Genomic DNA, 17978 nt, shown 5'->3' with positions numbered 1-17978 from the left:
GCTCTGGACATTTCTCTCCTCCATTCCGACACAGCGTTTTAACACTTTTCAGTCCAACTAGAGTGCTGTCATTAGGCAAAATTTCCTAACTCAAAAGATTCTCCATCTCACTACTTCAAAAACACAATGTTGTATAAGGCAGCTCAACAATATACGGCATTTATTCTTTTTAAGTTGCAAAACTTTGCTGGTATTTCAGTTATAGCAATTGAATTACCATTTTAGTTTACTGTCTCAAACAGTAAATATGTAATCTGTTACAAAGGGTTACGGATAGGTGGAAAACTATGAATATAGAATTTTGAACTCAGGATCTTTAAGAGACAGAATTTGCACTGGATTTCTTGAAGAAACTTGGTCAGATTTCCTATTTTCCAAGGAAGATTAAACACTTCAGGAAAACATTCAGATTATGTTGGTAGCAGAAGGTTGAGGAAAAAAGAAATCGCAGGTAGATCCTGAGAGAAGTAGACCAATCTTCCTCAAGAGAGCAACAGAATCAACTTAATGTTAATGGAAACACTAAAATAGCACATGCCAAGTCAATTTAGAGAACAAACCAAATAACCAATATCAATGTGATGGAACAACATGACCTCACAGTACTGGCAACGTCCAATCTTCAGAAAGGAATGTTACATTTGCAAATGATGTGCAGAATTAAGACTTAGTTTTAGAACAGAGATCTACATAGCAAGAACACCCACCACCACTATCGTCCTTAAATGAAATACTCCATTGGAGAAGTTACTCAAAGGCATTCCAAGGAGATCCAGAAGAGGAAGATTTTGGCTACATCAACGTACATCTTGTTGATTTATGCTTGATGCACAGACAAGTTTTACTTTCCTATCAAACCAGCCACTGTGATTGAAGAAATATAGGTTATAGCCTACAAAGATAAACCTACATGGTATAGGTAGAAAGACTGTCAGGTCACAGGAATGCTACAAGATATACTATAAAACAATGTACATAAAAGAGTTGAAAATGTACATGTTGTTACCAGTCAAGCAACTTCAATTTTGTGCTTGCCACATGTCCTGACCTTAATTTTATCAGGAGAGTTGAAGGAGATCAACAACCTCTCAGAGAAAAACTGGTCCAGAAGTAAAAAGCTCTCCAAATACTGATCCAGGAACAAACCATTATTGACCAAATACTAAGGGGCAAACAGTAAAAGACTTCACTGGGCTTTCCCGACTCAAGAAGGAACCCAAACAGTAGGAAGAATCAAATGGTATCACTTTTGTTTGACACGAGAGAGTTGTCAACATAAAGGAAGTCATAGACTTCACAGGATTGATGAAAATATTCAATCGCCTGTCTGTCAGAACAGAAGTTTATACAAGTGACAGAGATAGTGCTGAGTCCACAGCAATCCTTCAATAACATAGCTGAGAGTTTGAAAACATTTACTTTGCTTGTCAAGTGACCAAAAGGGTGATTGAAAATGTCCAGCCTGACCAACAACCCAAGAGCTGCATATCCATCTAGGGAAGACAGACCAATGTCCAGAAATCCCAAGCATAGCTAAGAAGGATAAACAGCCTGGTCTAAACATCATGATTGGACCAATTTATTCAAATTCTCCAGCAGCTAACACTGAAAGGTTTTGTTTAAAAAATGTTTTAAAATATTATTGTAAAGGTGGGAGTCTCCTCTAGTCTTCTTAGCTGAGTGAAGAGATACTAAATCTCATGTCTGTTCCATTCTCCATACACCATTTATCCTTGCCCCAAGAGTTTACCTGATTAGGGGAGGTTCTCTGAATTCTCATCTCCAGTCAGGTCAATTATATGTGAAGGCTCGCCAGTGGATTGCTGCACGAATTAGATGAAATTCAATTTCATGGGATCTTCAAGTGTGAGGATCACTTCCTATGCTTGTTTGCTACATGAAAACTGAGATAAATTATTTTTATGTCTCCACTGAAAATAAATTATCAGTAAAATACAGTAAACAAAAGGACAGTTGGTGTGTAACAAATAGAAATTGCTGGAGAAACTCAATCTGGCAGCATGTAGAGAGAAAACAGGGTTAATGTTTCCAGTCCAGTGACCCTTCTTCAGAATTGATAGCAGTTAGGAAAAGGTGGCATTTATGCGATGACAGGGTGTTAGAGGGAAAAGGAGTGACCAGATGGATAGAGACTGAGCCCAGAAAGGAAGAAAATAAATGTCAGCAGACAAAGGGATTCTGATCCTAAGCCAGGAAAGAAGAGAAGCTAAAACAGAGATTGATGAAAAAGCTCAGCACATCTGGCAGCATCTGTGAAGAGAAATCATAGTTAACTGTTCTCCAGTTCTGAGGAAGGATCATTGGACCCAAAATGTTAACTCTGATTTCTTTTCACAGATGTTGCCAGACCTGCTGAGCTTTCCAGCAATTTGTGGTTTTGTTTCTGATTTACAGCATCCACATTTCTCTCAGTTTTTTAGAAGAGATGTTAGATAGGTGATAATGGTGACTGGTGATAATTGAATGTAGATAGGTGATAATGAGAGTCATGTGTGTTTGAAAATAGGTTGGCTGTACTCCTCAGATGCTGTCTGACCCCTGCTTTTCCAGCGCCACACTTTGCAACTCTGGCTGTGCTGAATGCAACTGATGTCATGACAGGATGTCGGATGTGGGAGTGGGTAATAGTCATGGAAGGTGGTGTCCATGCGATCAAGTTGATATGTCCCAGCAAGAGAGAACCAAGGATCAAATATTCAATTTAGTTTGGTTCACAAATCCTATCTCAATTATGTAAAGAAAACACAAGAATTGCCTATGCTTCAGACCGAAAGGATCAACTTCAAACTCCAAAAAGTTCCTTTTGGCTTGAATCTAAACAGACACATTCTTCCCTCAAACTTCTGTGAACATGAATTTTGGGGTTGTATTGATCTTCACATGAGCCTCCTTTGTGTTGTCACATCTGTTATAATTATAATTATAATGCTGTCTTCGTTAGAATCACTCACTCAACCACAAACAAAAAGAAGTGATCATCTGTCTCTTGACTGTGCAGTACACGCTGAGCAGAGCATACAGTCATGACTGTTAATTCATATAAAGCACACTGTGTTCTGGAAGACAGAGGTTGGAGAAAGTAACACAAGACAGACACAAAAATCCTGGTAATTATCTTTCTAAATTTCAAAATTTGTTACATTTATACAGTGTATTTGATCTCTTCGGAAATGAGCAAGATGGAGAACAGCATCTATGCAATGGATTCTCCACCGACAACATATCGTTGGCAAAATTCTGAATTTGTTATGATGTAAATATCAAAAGCTGTGAACTTTAACTTAACCAAACATGATTTTTTAAATGTACAAGTTGGATTTATCATAGTGGATGCTATGATATGGAAATCTTCTTACATTTGGTGTATTCTATTAATTCCAATTCTTTTGCTTCTGTATAAACAACAAATTGTATCATACACTATTCTAATGGATCACTGCTAAAATCCACAGCCTTCTACTTTATATCATCTTTTCAATTCCTGGTCAGTTTTGTATACTTTTTTTCTATATTATCTGTTTTAAATAGATTTGAATAGAATTATAGTATTTGCTTGTTGAGTCTACATTCACAAGTAGCTTTTCAAAAACCAACCCTTGATTTGAAAGACTTGCTGTACTGAGTCCTCTTTACTCAGTCAGGTTTCAGAAAATATGCACCAAGGTTAGCACTACATTGAAAGGTTTTTAATAAAACAGTAGGCAATTCATGCTGGAGTTATATCGTAAATGATTCGCATGAAAATACAAAGTTTGCTTGACACCAGCTGATCCCTGCTGGCAGTGTGGCAACAATGACAAATTGACTTCAATGAGCATAACCTTTACAAGATCATAAGATAATTACAAATAAGGAAGACCATTCAGACTATTTCAATTCAGTCAACCAGAAACTCCTCAACTACCCTCATTTCAACATTTTTTTCTTGAATTATTTCAGTTTCACTGATACCGGTTTATCAGGATGTGCTGATTCCTTTGTTAAGAGTGGCACGGTGGCACAGTGGTTAGCACTGCTGTCTCACAGCACCAGAGACCCGGGTTCAATTCCTGCCTCAGGCGACTGACTGTGTGGAGTTTACACATTCTCCTCTGTCTGCGTGGGTTTCCTCCAAAAATGTGCAGGTTAGGTGAATTGGCCATGCTAAATTGCCCGTAGTGTTAGGGGGGTGGGTGTGCTTCGGTGTGGACTTGTTGGCCCGAAAGGGCCTGTTTCCACACTGTAAGTAAGTAATCTAAAAAAAAAACCTCCTTCTATCAGCTCAACATTTATCTCTTACCAATTTGAAACTTGGTCTCTCAATTTGACTAAAGTTAAATCAAGGGTCAAGGCACTATTTAAGAAGAAAGGGAATAACAACAGATTTGGAGGAGAGGGTACTGTTCATAATATGAAGAAGGGAACCTGAGTGGTTAGCAGTTAATAGAAATGGGGTCAACAAAAAGGTGGATCTCATGGACTGATGAGCTTAGAGAGGTTATAAAGTGAGAAGGAAAGAAATGGGAAAAAAGTCCAAATGTCAAGTTAGGGCAGAGGGGATCCATAGAAGAATTTAGACCAAGTGAGCAAGGGAAACAAAGGGAAGCAAAAAAAGGGGTAAATGATTGGATGATCTTGATAATAAAGTGATTGTCACTGTTATTGCAGGAGATGAAGGTGTAAGAGACAGAGCAGAGACACTTTTAGAAGATAATGTTTGAGAAGAGAAACCAATGTCATCGTTCGAAGAATAGAATCTCTATAGTGTGGAAGCAGGCCATTCAGCCCATCAATCCCACACTGATCCTCCAAAAAGCATCCCACCCAGACCCACTTCCTTGCACTTTACTGTGGCTAATCCACCAAGCCTGCACATCACTGGACACTACAGGACAATTTAGCACGACCAATCCACCTAAACTTCACGTCTTTGGATTGTGGCAGGAAACCAGACCATCTGGAAGAAACGCATGCAGACACCGAAAGAATGTACAAACTCCACATAGTCTTCCAAGGGTGGAATCAAACCTCAGGTTACTGGTGCTGGAAAGCAGCAATACTAATCACAGAGCAACCAAGCGACTCTGAATATTGGTCAGCTTCAGTGACAGTTCACTGGTGATGCAGCCAGATTTGAAAATCCACAGATGCTGCCACACATGCTGAGATTCTCCAGCACTTTCTATCCTTATTTCACATTTCCAGCATCCACAGTATTTTGTCTTTTATTTCACTTTACTTTAAAGATGAGACAAAACAGTCACCAAAGGCGTTTAGGTCTACATTTCTTGTTCGCTTCTTTCCTTTAATCTTAGAACATTTGCAGAAGTTGAAACTCAAATCCCATAATCATGATTTTCTGAATTTGTGAATAGGATAATTTAGAATTTTGATATGTTAGGAGGGAATGAGAGACCATAATGGCATATGAATTGCTGTATAATTTAGATATTATATACTTATAAGAAATTTATGCCATGTGGATTAGATTGTTTCTTTTGAAGAACTGAAAGAATTTTGTCAAATTAAGTTATGAAATGTTTATGAGTCAGATGTTCCTTTGTGCCACAGTAACAGAATGGACCCCTGACCTTGACCCAGTGCCATAATGGGGTTGTGCACCAGGTCATTCAGAGTGGGGATATCAAGAGGTGCGGTTTGGAATTGCAGCAGCATTATCAGGCCACATGTTTCGCATGGCCACTGGTCTCATCTAAAGCTTTTTTTGAAAGAAAACTAATCTATACCTCCATATGTATATCTCTGTAAAACTTTAAAATTTTAGCCCTGGAGAATGAAATTGTGCTTTGGTCGAAGCAGACATTTAAATTAAACATTGCAACATTGAATTGCAAAGATACAAGTTTCCTGATGACAATCCTCAATTGATGATGTAATATCACCTCATTAGCAATCTCCCTTTATTTGGGTGTTACTTCATAATATTGATGCTATTTCCACTAGGATATTCCAGCAACTGGGGCAGGGAATCAGCTCCATATTCTGATTTTTACAGCCCTCAAATTATACCAGGTTATCCATGTCATTACTCTGTAAACACAGCCACTACCATTTCGTTAAAAAAAAACTGTTTATCTTGTGTTATTATATCATGCTTGCCTGCAGAATGGTGCTCTGTAGATGACATGTGACTCAGGTGATATATCTGCTCACCACCCTCTCTCAATTTACTTAAGTTGGCTGCAAGGTAAAGTAACAAGCAGTTCTGCAATTGCTTTAGAACTTGTCACCCCCACTGGGAACGTTTATGTTACCTTTCCCTTTAGTTTATAGATAATGTTAATTCTATATAATTACCAACCCTTTCTTTGCTGTGCTCCTTATTTATTTAGAAATTCTATATGCACCTCACCTACAGTCTCGCTGGTGTTAAAACTTTCTATCCAAATCTCTACTCAACTTGACCTATCCTGGCATAAATCACACTCTTAAGCTTCCAGATATTTTAAACAATCTGTTCAGATATATTATAACATACCTTTGGAGCAAGTGGAAGTTGATCTCTAGCCTTCTGGCTGAGAAGTAAGTAAGGACACTATTGTTGCACCACAAGAACAGCTATTCTTAATGTTATAAGTTGTCCACTACATTTTTTAAAAATCTGATTTTACTTTCTATAAGCCCATAAAGGAGATAGAAGTTCCCTTTTCAAGAAGATCAAGAACAGTTGTCGAGTTAAATTCTTGAGTCTTGGGCAATTAACATCAATTAGTCCATGTGGACGCGAACTGTAATTGGCTATTCACTAAGTAACAGTTGCCTTAATCAAAGGTGCCATTACATTTATTGCATTACAACCAGACCCCAGACAAAGTTCCCAAGTTATTATAGTTCCAGACAGGATACCTCAAATTGTCAAGTTCCCAGGTGAGGAGCATTGAACTGGCTCAATTCTTTAATACCTACCTCCTAGATTGGTTACAACTAAGTTGATTTACAAAAGACCACCTCCCTGTGGATATACTTCTCCTAATTTATGTCTCATATTTTGTTTGCTTTAAAATTAGCTCATTTAAACAGGTTTTCTTGAGTTAATAAAATAATGAGTTTATTAGTAATAAATACGAGAGGAATAAGAATGCCACACATAGACACATAGATTAGAAACAAGAAGTGAGTCTAAAAAAGATAAAAGTTAAAAAATATAAAATGGTGGCTCAGTGGTTAGCACTGGTGCCTCACAGCACTAGGGACCCAGGTTCAATTCCAGCCTCAGGTGACTATCTGTGCCGAATTCGCACTTTCTCCCCATGTCTGTGTGGGTTTCCTCCCACAGTCCAAAGACATGCAGTTTAGGTGGACTGGCCGTGCTAAATTGCCTGTAGTGTGCAGGGAGGTGGATTAGTCATGGGAATTGCAAGGTGGGATGCACTTCAGAGTGTTGGCGTGGGCTGAATGACTTGCTTCCACACTGTAGGGATTATATATAGATCAGTCTCTATGGGTCATTCATGAAAAGTGAACAGTTGATTTTAGGATTCTTGGCTTTGCAGATTAGTTGAAACACTTTTGATTGAAGAAGATAGCATTGCTTTCTTTAGATGAGAGAAGGTTGAGATAAGATCTAATACAGATCTTCAAATCATAAGGCACAGTAAATGGGGTGAAACTGTCCACACTGATAAAAGGGTCGAGAACCACAGGATGCCAAATTAAGATGAATGGCAAAACAACCAATTATGATATGAGGAAAAGCTTTTTTTAATGTATGATTAGGATCTGATTCTACAGTCTAAAAGTATGAAGGAGGCAGATTAAATTATGGCTTTCAAAAGGGATTTGGATAAGGACCTAAGAGAGAAGATTTGCAGACTAATAGATCAGGGACTGGGACTATCAGAGGGCAGAGGGCAAGGGCAGAGGGCTGCCGTGATCTTGATAAGTGGAATGACTTTCCTTTGTGTTGTAACCTTTCCATGATTCTAATAAAATGATGCACATAAACAGCACACCTATTCATTCCAATTGACTGAGAAATTTGCAAATCTGTTGGCTGCTTTATTATTAACAGCCCCAATGACAAGTGTATTGCTGAAATTTCCAATTTTCTAGGCACTGCCAGGTTCCTCTATTATAAAGGGGTCAGAGAGCTAAAACCTAAGCCAAAGTCTTTGGATCCAATTACCTTCAAGATTTTGTTTTATTTATGGCATCGTCATTTACTTTAAATCTTAATAGCCATTTATTATTTTACATGATGTATCTTAAGCAACCCCAGAAAACATTTAAGTTTGGAATTAATTATGCCAAAAAATATAATTCAATAAAGCTTTAACAAATTTGAATAAAGTAACGAAGGATTAGAATTAGTACCATTGCACACTATACATCTTACAAAAAAAGTCAATGTGAATTGGAAATATGGTCAACAAGCTGCACTAATTGCACACAATGTATGCTAGCTATGCTTTAGTTGCTGGCAAATTTATTATCACAGCAACTGCAAAATTTAAAATCATTAAGGTTTAATGATTTAGATCCAAAAGTGCTTTGCCCCTTAACTCATTTCCCCCATACTAAATCAATTTTTGTACAAAAGCAACATAAATTAAGTAGTTATTTATAATACATTGCTAATGTTTTTAAATCATTCAAGTTGGTTATATCTTCACTTACAGCCAAGGGCTCTTTTCTTTTCTCTTTGGGGTAGGTGATATTGTTAATTTTAATGAATGATTAGAGAGGAAGGTAATGACTCAAATGATACATAAATTTTCACGATGGAGGACCCTATTTGGTTCATTTTTCACCGAAGGGAATAGCCAACAAAATGGAAATAAAAATACAATCAATATGCTCCATAAAGGAGAGTCATTTGCATATTTTATTTGGCAATGAACTTTGAAAACATTTTCAATCAAACTTCGATTCACTCCAGAACTGAAATATAGGTTTGTCCCTTCTAGCAACTAAAAGCTGTGTCATCGTTTTTGCTATGGATGGCAAATGTAGCAACCTTGGAGTAAGCTGACATTTTGCAAAACCTTGGTAGCCATTTCTAATAGCTGATCAAAGAGCACTTCATTAATTCTATAGCTTACTACATACTGGAAATTTACAGGAACCACCAGGAAAACTAAATGTTGTGTGCTTGAAAATAGAGTGAGTGTTCTGAAGATTCGAGTGAAAATTTAGTGTGTAATCCATTCATTAAATAAAAGTCATGACACTTATAGAGATAAAACGTTTGCCAACATAGCACAAGAAAATGGAAAGGAAATAGCACACTGGAAGCTACGAGAACCCAAGTGGTAAAATATTAATATAAAAACAGCATAAGCAAGTTAAACCAGTTCTTTTACAATGATGTCAGTATAAGATCACTAAATGAAAGGGCCACATGACAAATGCTTGGGTTTACAAAAATTCACAAGTTAGAAATTAGACCCTCAAGACAGTGATAAAGAAAGTGATAAATGGTCAGATTAAAAGAATCCTTTGATATATTCTGACACTCCTAATGACATCTTAAATCAATAATGTAAGTCAAATTATGACATGACATATATCTCTATGGGTCGAACAATTGGTTAGATGGATTCCACAATAGACTGATTGTACAAATCTTGAAGGCTAAGATTTGAAAAATTGATTGACCAAACTTGAGAAACAATATGTTTCACAAATAAGATCCCACAATGTTTTATCTATTTACTTTCTTAACTGTCTTACACAGACCTATTTTGACTTGATTTCTTTAAAGCTGCTAGATATTAGATGCAAAAATCCTTGGTAACTTCATCATGAATAGCCTATTTGTCTTAATACAAAGCATAATTTTGTTAGTCAGAAAATGGTGGCTTCTAAGTTCGGATATGTGATACAGCTACTTGGAAAATGTCCAAAGAAATGAAGGGAATTTAATATATTAAAACAATAATCATGGAATTTCACTAACTGTCATCATCAGATTTTTATTTTAATAGTAGTCTTTAAGGCTGTTTCTCATTGTCAGTTTTTTTATTCATTTCACAATTTAGTCTTTATGACATGATTCCTCTAATAGCAAAGACCTTGGGGACTTGTACTCCATAACAATGGAAAGTCAAGTGTGTTCTTCATGAGGACAACACCAATCTAATCTCTTCAATTTAAACTTCAGCTATAAATTTCTATTTTGAACTGAATGTGAAGCTGTTTGGAATAAAAACGCATAATGAAAACTGTCAAATATTTCTTCCTTCTAGCAAAAAATAGTAATCATGCTCCAATTAATAGCAAACAACCAAAATATGAAAGCTCCACATCTAATTGCTAACACAATATGCATTTTGGAAATAGGAAGAAAAATATTCAATTTACAAAATTGTTCCAAACAAGAGTTCAACCTGTGACGTTCAAATCCATTTAATAAATGATGGACTTTACTTTGAAATGTGTTTTTCAAGATCATAATTTCTGGACATCAGGTTAAAAATGGCTGGTAAACAAATTGATCTGAACAGACAGCTAAAACAATCCCACTTGAATTATTGTTCTTATTTTTACTTTGCCTGTTCTGAGACTCCATGAATTGGAAGGGTAATTTAATGTTGTACAATGCATGCAGTAGCGGAAGCAGCAATGAATGAATGCTGGAGCGATTAATTAAGTTGAAGTAACAGATCCAAACTGAATTCTGTGTTCTATTATAAAATGAGTTATCCCAAATCATGTCTACAAACATATTAGATCAGTGCCTCAGTTTTGAATTTATTCTGAATATATTTGCTGAATACATGCATCTACTGACACTTTTATTCAACAAATTACTGTGTGTTAGACACTCTGCTATTGGCATAGCTAACCTTCCAATTTCTCACCTTCCTTATTACTGCTCCTACTATTTCCTAGCACAAACCTCTGCCATCCCCTTATAACATATCCTGCAAAAACAAAAATGCATCCTCACTCTCAGTCTGCTCAGAAATTTAAATAAATCATGTTTAATCATTGTGTGTATGTATTGAATGAAATATTTTATTTCCTTGGAACTTGCATTGCAAACAAAGGAAGATATAACTTTAGCATGTCTGTGGTCACCCATTTTAAGAATATTTGCTGCAGAAAGGTAGTCATCTCATAAGCAGCTAATGGCAGTATATTTAGCATATTGTTAACTAAATTATGATGGAAGATGTTTTTAATTGAAGCATCAATATAATATGCATAATTTTGTGTTCAATACTCAGTTGGGATGGGCTGTTGAAGCGATTTGATTCACATACAGAGAAAACCAAGGGCAACTTCCTAAATGCCAGTGAGATGAATTTAATGGGAAGTGCAACATCTTTCAAAAATGTCACTTGGAGCTTCTATAATATATTACCGCACAGTGTAAGTTTGATATATTTTTGTTCTTTAGATAGTGCACTGTAGCTACAATTTAATAGGCAAGAAATAGGAACAAGAGCAAAGAAAATGTAATACAGCATGATCAGCAAGGTTTCAACTATCACTAACCAACTGAAGTCTACCCTATATCTATAACTCATTTTGTTTTATAGGCCATTAGAATCTCCAGAGAAGGACTGCATGGAGACTGCTGCTTTTTGTTGAAATTAAAATGTCAAAGAAAAAGAAATAGAACAAAACAGGGAATCTGCAATTAATTACAAGCCCATAAAAATTCAATAATCAGAAGTCTGTGCAGCTTCAGCTCTGGCGCTATCTGATTCAGGCTAACAGGAACGGAATACATTAATCTTTTCAAATTAGTTTTTTAATCTAACTTGAATATACTGATAAGTCCCTTCACCATTTGTCCAATGTTCCTGTCTAACATGTTTAACGCAAAGTGTTTAGAATAGGGTATTCTCAGACTTCAGCCACCTCACACTTCACTTACTCCTGATGAGGAGAAGTGCAATATCTTATGGAATTAAGGCACGTTTTGCAAATCTGAAACTAGAAATTAAAGCTTAAATTCATGGAAAACATCAAATGAGGTTCAGCCCATCAACTCCTCTCTGCAGTTTACTACCAAGTAGTACCCATTCTATCCTGAAGAATTGCACCATTTTTTTCCAAAGGAAAATCAATGTCTGTCTCTGTACTAAAACAAATGCCCCTGTTATAAAGCTTTTACAAATTATTCATACTGTGTTTTCTAGAAGAATATTCTATAGGTAATTGGATGGCCATTTGTAGGCAATGTTACATTGTCAAGGTGGAGAAAACTATACATTAGCTGAGAATACTGCGAACACCAACATTAAGCTTTAATTTGGATGCATGGACTTTTGAATTAACGTTCATGTATCGCCCAGAAAACTTTGCTAATCTGGAAATTTACTGTCAATGAACAAAAGAACTGCAGGAGCATCTGCATGTTGGCATTTTCTGCAAGAACCCCAGCACAATGCTGTGGCCGTTTCTCAAAGCATGGTTCAATGTGTCTGCAAATGCTGCAAAACCAACAGAGGGGTTGTAAAGAAGACAGTTAATTTTCCTGAATTGGCCCTGTACCAAGATGACACTGTTTAAAAAGTTAGGAAGCAACTTTATAAATATATAAAGACAGCATAAACCATTTAATTACAAAAAAGTAAACATTCTTAAAGCATGAGTCATGGATAGGCTGGGTTTATATGGAACTGATAATTTTCAAAGTATGGTGCAATTAGGTATCTACTTTCCTGATTGTAAGAAATAAATAATATTTCTGATTTTTGACTCAGTGTTCTGAAAACCACATAAAGTGTCTACTTAAATTCAATCATGTGCTATTCAAAGTTAGAGATGGTTAAAGGAATAGGAGATAACTAGTTGTACCCATTTAGCCATCAAAAATATCTGGGAAAATGGGAATTTTAGGATTCTGAAGTATTCAGGGGATCAGTTCAAATATGCATTTATGGGACATGGTGGTGTGGTTCAAATGTCACTGAACCAGTAATCCAAAAACTCCAATTGGTTTACTTGGCACTGGTGAGGTAAGAGTGATTTCTCTTGGGTTCAGAAAAGATTTACAAGGATGTTGCCAGGGTTGGAGAATTTGAGCTACCGGGAGCGGCTGAACAGGCTGGGACTGTTTTCCCTGGAGCGTCGGAGGCTGAGGGGTGACCTTATAGAGATTTACAAAATTATGAGGGGCATGGATAGGGTAAATAGACAAAGTCTTTTCCCTGGGGTCAGGGAGTCCAGAACTAGAGGGCATAGGTTTAGGGTGAGGGGGGAAAGATATAAAAGAGACCGAAGGGGCAACTTTTTCACACAGAGGGTAGTACGTGTATGGAATGAGCTGCCAGAGGATGTGGTGGAGGCTGGTACAATTGCAACATTTAAGAAGCAGTTGGATGGGTATATGAATAGGTAGAGTTTGGAGGGATATGGGCTGGGTGCTGGCAAGTAGGACTAGATTGGGTTGGGATATCTGGTCAGCATGGACAGATTGGACCGAAGGGTCTGTTTCCATGCTGTACATCTCTATGACTCTATAAAACTGGAGTCAATGGAAATAAGGAGAAAATTCTCCATTGGTTCGAGTCATACCTGGCTCAAAGGAAGCTGGTTGTGGTTATTGAAGGTTATCATTTCAGCTCCAGGATATCTTGACAGGAGTTCCTCAGGATAGTGTCCTTGACCCCAGTGATCTTCAGCTCCTTCAATAATGATCTTCTTTCCATCATAAGGTCAGAAGTGGTCAGCAGGAGGGATGTTCATTGATGATTTCATAATGACCAGAAGCATTTGTGACTCATCAGACACTGTAGAAGCCCAAATCCAAATGCAGTAAAGAACATGAACACAATATTAACTAAAGGATATAACTCTAAATGGTGTGTAGGAGCACTTGGGTGTGTACGTGCATAAAGCATTAATGGTGGCAGGACAGGTTGAGAGAGCAGTTAATAAAGAAAACAGAATCCTAGACTTTATTGTAAGCTGCCTAGAGTGCAAGAGCAAGGAGGTTATGTTGAACATGTATAAAACAATAGTTTGTCCTCATGTTACATTCTGTTCTCTGCATTACTTTTTATGAAGGATGTGAAGACATTAGAAAGAATTAAGGAGAAGTTTAAAAGAATGATTCCAAGGATGATGAATTTCAGTTATAAAGCTAAATTGGAGAAGCTTGCACTATTTCTCTTGGAGAAGTGAAGATTGAGAGGAGCTCCAATTAAACTACTCAAAACAAAATCATGAGGAGATTGGTCAGTAAAAGAAGTAAAAGTAACATGAGGCAAGACCTTTTCAGGCAGCGAGTAGTTTGGGTCTGAAATACTGTGTCTGGTAAGTGTGGTGGAGGTTGGTTCAACCGAGGCAGTCATAAGGGAATTGGATGGTGATTTGAAAGGAGCATTGTACAGATTCTGGACAGAGTGGCTCAAAGTTGTGATGCTCATTTGGAGAGCCAGTGCTGATATAATGGACTGAATATAATGGCCTGCTGCACTGTAACAATTCTACGATTTTGTGACTCATGCTCCAGAATTAACCGATCCAATAGTCAAGACATTCCAGTACAGCAACAGTACAGACATTAACCTAGTCATGTGGAAATTTCCTTAAATGTGTCCTGTTTACAAAAAGTAGGACAGATTCAACCCAGTCAATTATTGCCCCCCAGCCTATTCCCAACCCTTGGAAAAGTTGCTCTTGCTCAGCATTAACCTGTTCACTGACACATGGTTTGGATTCTGTCACAAACATTCAGCTCCTGACTTCATATTGCCTTTATCCAAACATGAACAAAAGAGCTGAACTCCAGACAGGAGGGGAGAGTGACTGCTCTTTTCATTACCATCTACAAGATAAATTGCAGCAAATGACTCAGCCACCTTTGACAGCATATTCCATGGTCTCTACCTCCTCAAGGACAAAGAGAGCAGATGTTAGTGAGAAAACACCACATCCTGCAAGTTCCCTTTCAAGCCCCACACAATTGCATGTTGGAACGTATATCGCTGCTCCTACACTGTCATTGGATCAACATTCTGGAAATCCCCGTTAACAGTACTGTGAGGATACCCATATCTAAAAGACTACAGCATTCAAGGGGCAGCTCATCAACAGCTTCTTAAGGGCAGTTTTAGATACACACTAAATGCTGGTCCAGTCAATCAAACATAGCTTTACCAGAATCAAATCTTCAGCAAAACATACTAAAGTAAGCAAGGTATACAAAACTTTATAAAACGTTGTTTTGACTCCAACTTGAATATTTTTGGCAAATGAAATGGCTAATTCTTGGCCATTTATTATGACCAGTTGGTTTTTAGGTACAATGTCAAGGTTTAGAGAAAGTGCAGAGAAGAAATGCTGTAATACTACCAGGGACAAAAGTCTTAATTTACTTAAAAACATTGAGGAAACAGATTGTTCTTCTTGTAGCAGAGGAGGTTTCAAGAGATTTAATACAGGCATTCAAAATTATGCAGGATTTCAACAGGGTAAGTAATTAGGAATTATTTCCAATTGTGGAAGGATTAGTATAGAGTCATAGACTCAGAATCATACAGCATGCAAACAAACCCTTTGGTTTAATTCGTCCATGCTGACCAGGTTTCCCAAACTCACCCAGTCCCATTTTCCTATATTTGGCCCATATCCCTTTAAACCTTTCCTATTCATGTACCTGTCCAAATGTCTTTTAAATGTTGTAACTATATCTGTCTCTATCACTTCCTCTGGAAGTTAATTTCACATACGACCATCCTCTGTGTAAAAACATTGCTCCTCAGTTCCCTTTTAAATCCTTTCCCTCTCAAGTTAGTCCCATGCTGTCTAGTTTTGAACACCCCACCCGAGGGAAAATACCTTTACTACTCTCCTTGTTTATGCCTCTCATGATTTTATAAACCTCCATAAAGTCACTCCTCAACCTCCTATGCTCCAGTGAAAAATATACCAGCTTATTCAGCCCCTCCTATAACTCAACCCTCCAATCCCTGCAATACCCTTGTAAATCCTTTCTGCACCCTTTCGAATTTAATAATATCCTTCCTAAAGCAGGGCAACCAGAACTGTGCATAGTACTCCAAAAGTGGCCTCACCAATGTCCTGTACAACCTCAACATGACATCCCAAATCTTATATTCAATGCTCTGACTAATGAAGGTAAGCATGCCAAATACCTTCTTCAACTCCCTGTCTACTTGTGACTCCACTTTTAAGGAACTGTGTACCTGAACCCCTTGCTCTCTCTGTTCAACAACACTACCCAGGGCCCTATCTATAACTGTGTAAGTTCTGCCCTGGTTTATCTTACCAAAATGCAACACTTCATACTTACCTAAATTAAACTCCATCTGCCACGCCTCAGCCCATTGGCCCAGCTGATCAAGATCCCGGATATAAGTTTGCTCGCTGAGCTGGATGTTTCATCACCATACTGGGTAACATTATCAGTGAGCCTCCGGTGAAGCACTGGTTGTATGGCCTACTTTTTATTTATGTGCTTAGGTTTCCTTGGGATGGTGATGCCATTTCCTGTGGTGATGTCATTTCCTGTTCTTTTTCTCTCAGCGGGTGGTAAATGGGATCCAGGCCAATGTGTTTGTTGATAGAGTTCTGGTTGGAATGCCATGCTGCTAGGAATTCTCACGCATGTCTCTGTTTGGCTTGTCCTAGGATGCATGGGTTGTCCCATTCAAAGTGGTGCCCTTCCTCATCTGTATGTAAAGATACTAGTGAGAGTGGGTCACGTCTTTTTGTGGCTAGTTGATGTTCATGTATCCTGGTGGCTAGTTTCTGCCTTTTTGTCCAATGTAGTTGCTCTGCCTGGATCCCATGTGATTTAACCTTACTAATCAGTCAGCAATTTTAGGAAAATGGTAAAAGGAAGTGAGATAACACAAGGGGAGAAATGGCACGCAAGTTGCTATGATCTAGAATGCACTACCTGGAAGGGCAATAGAAGAGGTGAATTAATAATAACTTTTAAAAGGGAATTGGTTAAATAATTGATTTGAGTAAATTTGGAATGCGAGCAAGAAAGAGCAAGGGAGTGGAATTAATTGGATAGACCTGTCAAAGAGCTAGCTATAGGACCAATGGTGTCTTTCTTATAATCTCTTTCAGATTTTGTGCTGATCAAGACTTATTGAATATTCCACAAAACATTGTTATGAAGATTCAACATTGTAGCAGATTAAGTGCTGAATAAATGTGAGACCACGTAGTTTTAGTTTTCAGGGATGGGCCACATATTGGATAATCTTATTAACACTTTCAAGGGAGAAGTGATTTTAATCTGAAACTGTAGTTAATGATCTTCACTGCTCAGCTACAGATGACTTTAGGCATATTGAAAATGTAGCCCACTTTCCCCGAAATAACGGTTTGTGGATGCAGAGTCTCACTCCAGAAGCTTGCAATCTAGCTGGATACCTCAGTGCAGAACAAAGGGAATGTGTCAGTGTTGGAGATGTGGTTTCAGTGTGAGCTGGAAGATATGTGGCAAATAAAACAGCATTGGGAAGAAAAAGGGAAAAATTAAGACAATTGTCATTGGATCCATTGTCATTCATTGGATCTCTATTTTATTCAACCTTTATTGCACCCATATTTCTTATCAAGGCGATCATCATTATATTTCTCACACTGAATAAAACTAGCATCTAACCAATAGGTGACTACTTAACTAATACTTGAGATTATCATCCTCACTGTACATGTTTATGACATTTGCACAATACTGAATTTACAGTATCTTGCTCTGAAGCATACCCTATAGCATTCTTTTACATTTTCTGACACACAAGATAAACAAATCCTTCAATTCTGAGCACCTTATTTACTGTCCTGTACATGTTGTTTACCTGATGAACGGGTTGACACTTGTTATATCTAATCCTAGTTTACTTCTTTCACGTACTATTCAAAAAATTTCAATCAAGTGGATTATCATTATGGGGATGAGCTATCAAAAATAAATATGTGGTAGAAAAATTTCTTTGTGACATTACTGCTCTGAATGTAAGGTTTTATACAGTGACAATGTTTGGGACTGTCTCTTGAAGATAAAATGGAAG

The sequence above is a fragment of the Chiloscyllium punctatum genome, chromosome 13 (genome assembly GCF_047496795.1).
Source record: "Chiloscyllium punctatum isolate Juve2018m chromosome 13, sChiPun1.3, whole genome shotgun sequence".
In the NCBI taxonomy this organism is placed as follows: Eukaryota; Metazoa; Chordata; class Chondrichthyes; order Orectolobiformes; family Hemiscylliidae; genus Chiloscyllium; species Chiloscyllium punctatum.
The sequence above is the reverse complement of the archived record's forward strand: the minus strand, read 5'-3'. Positions refer to the sequence as shown.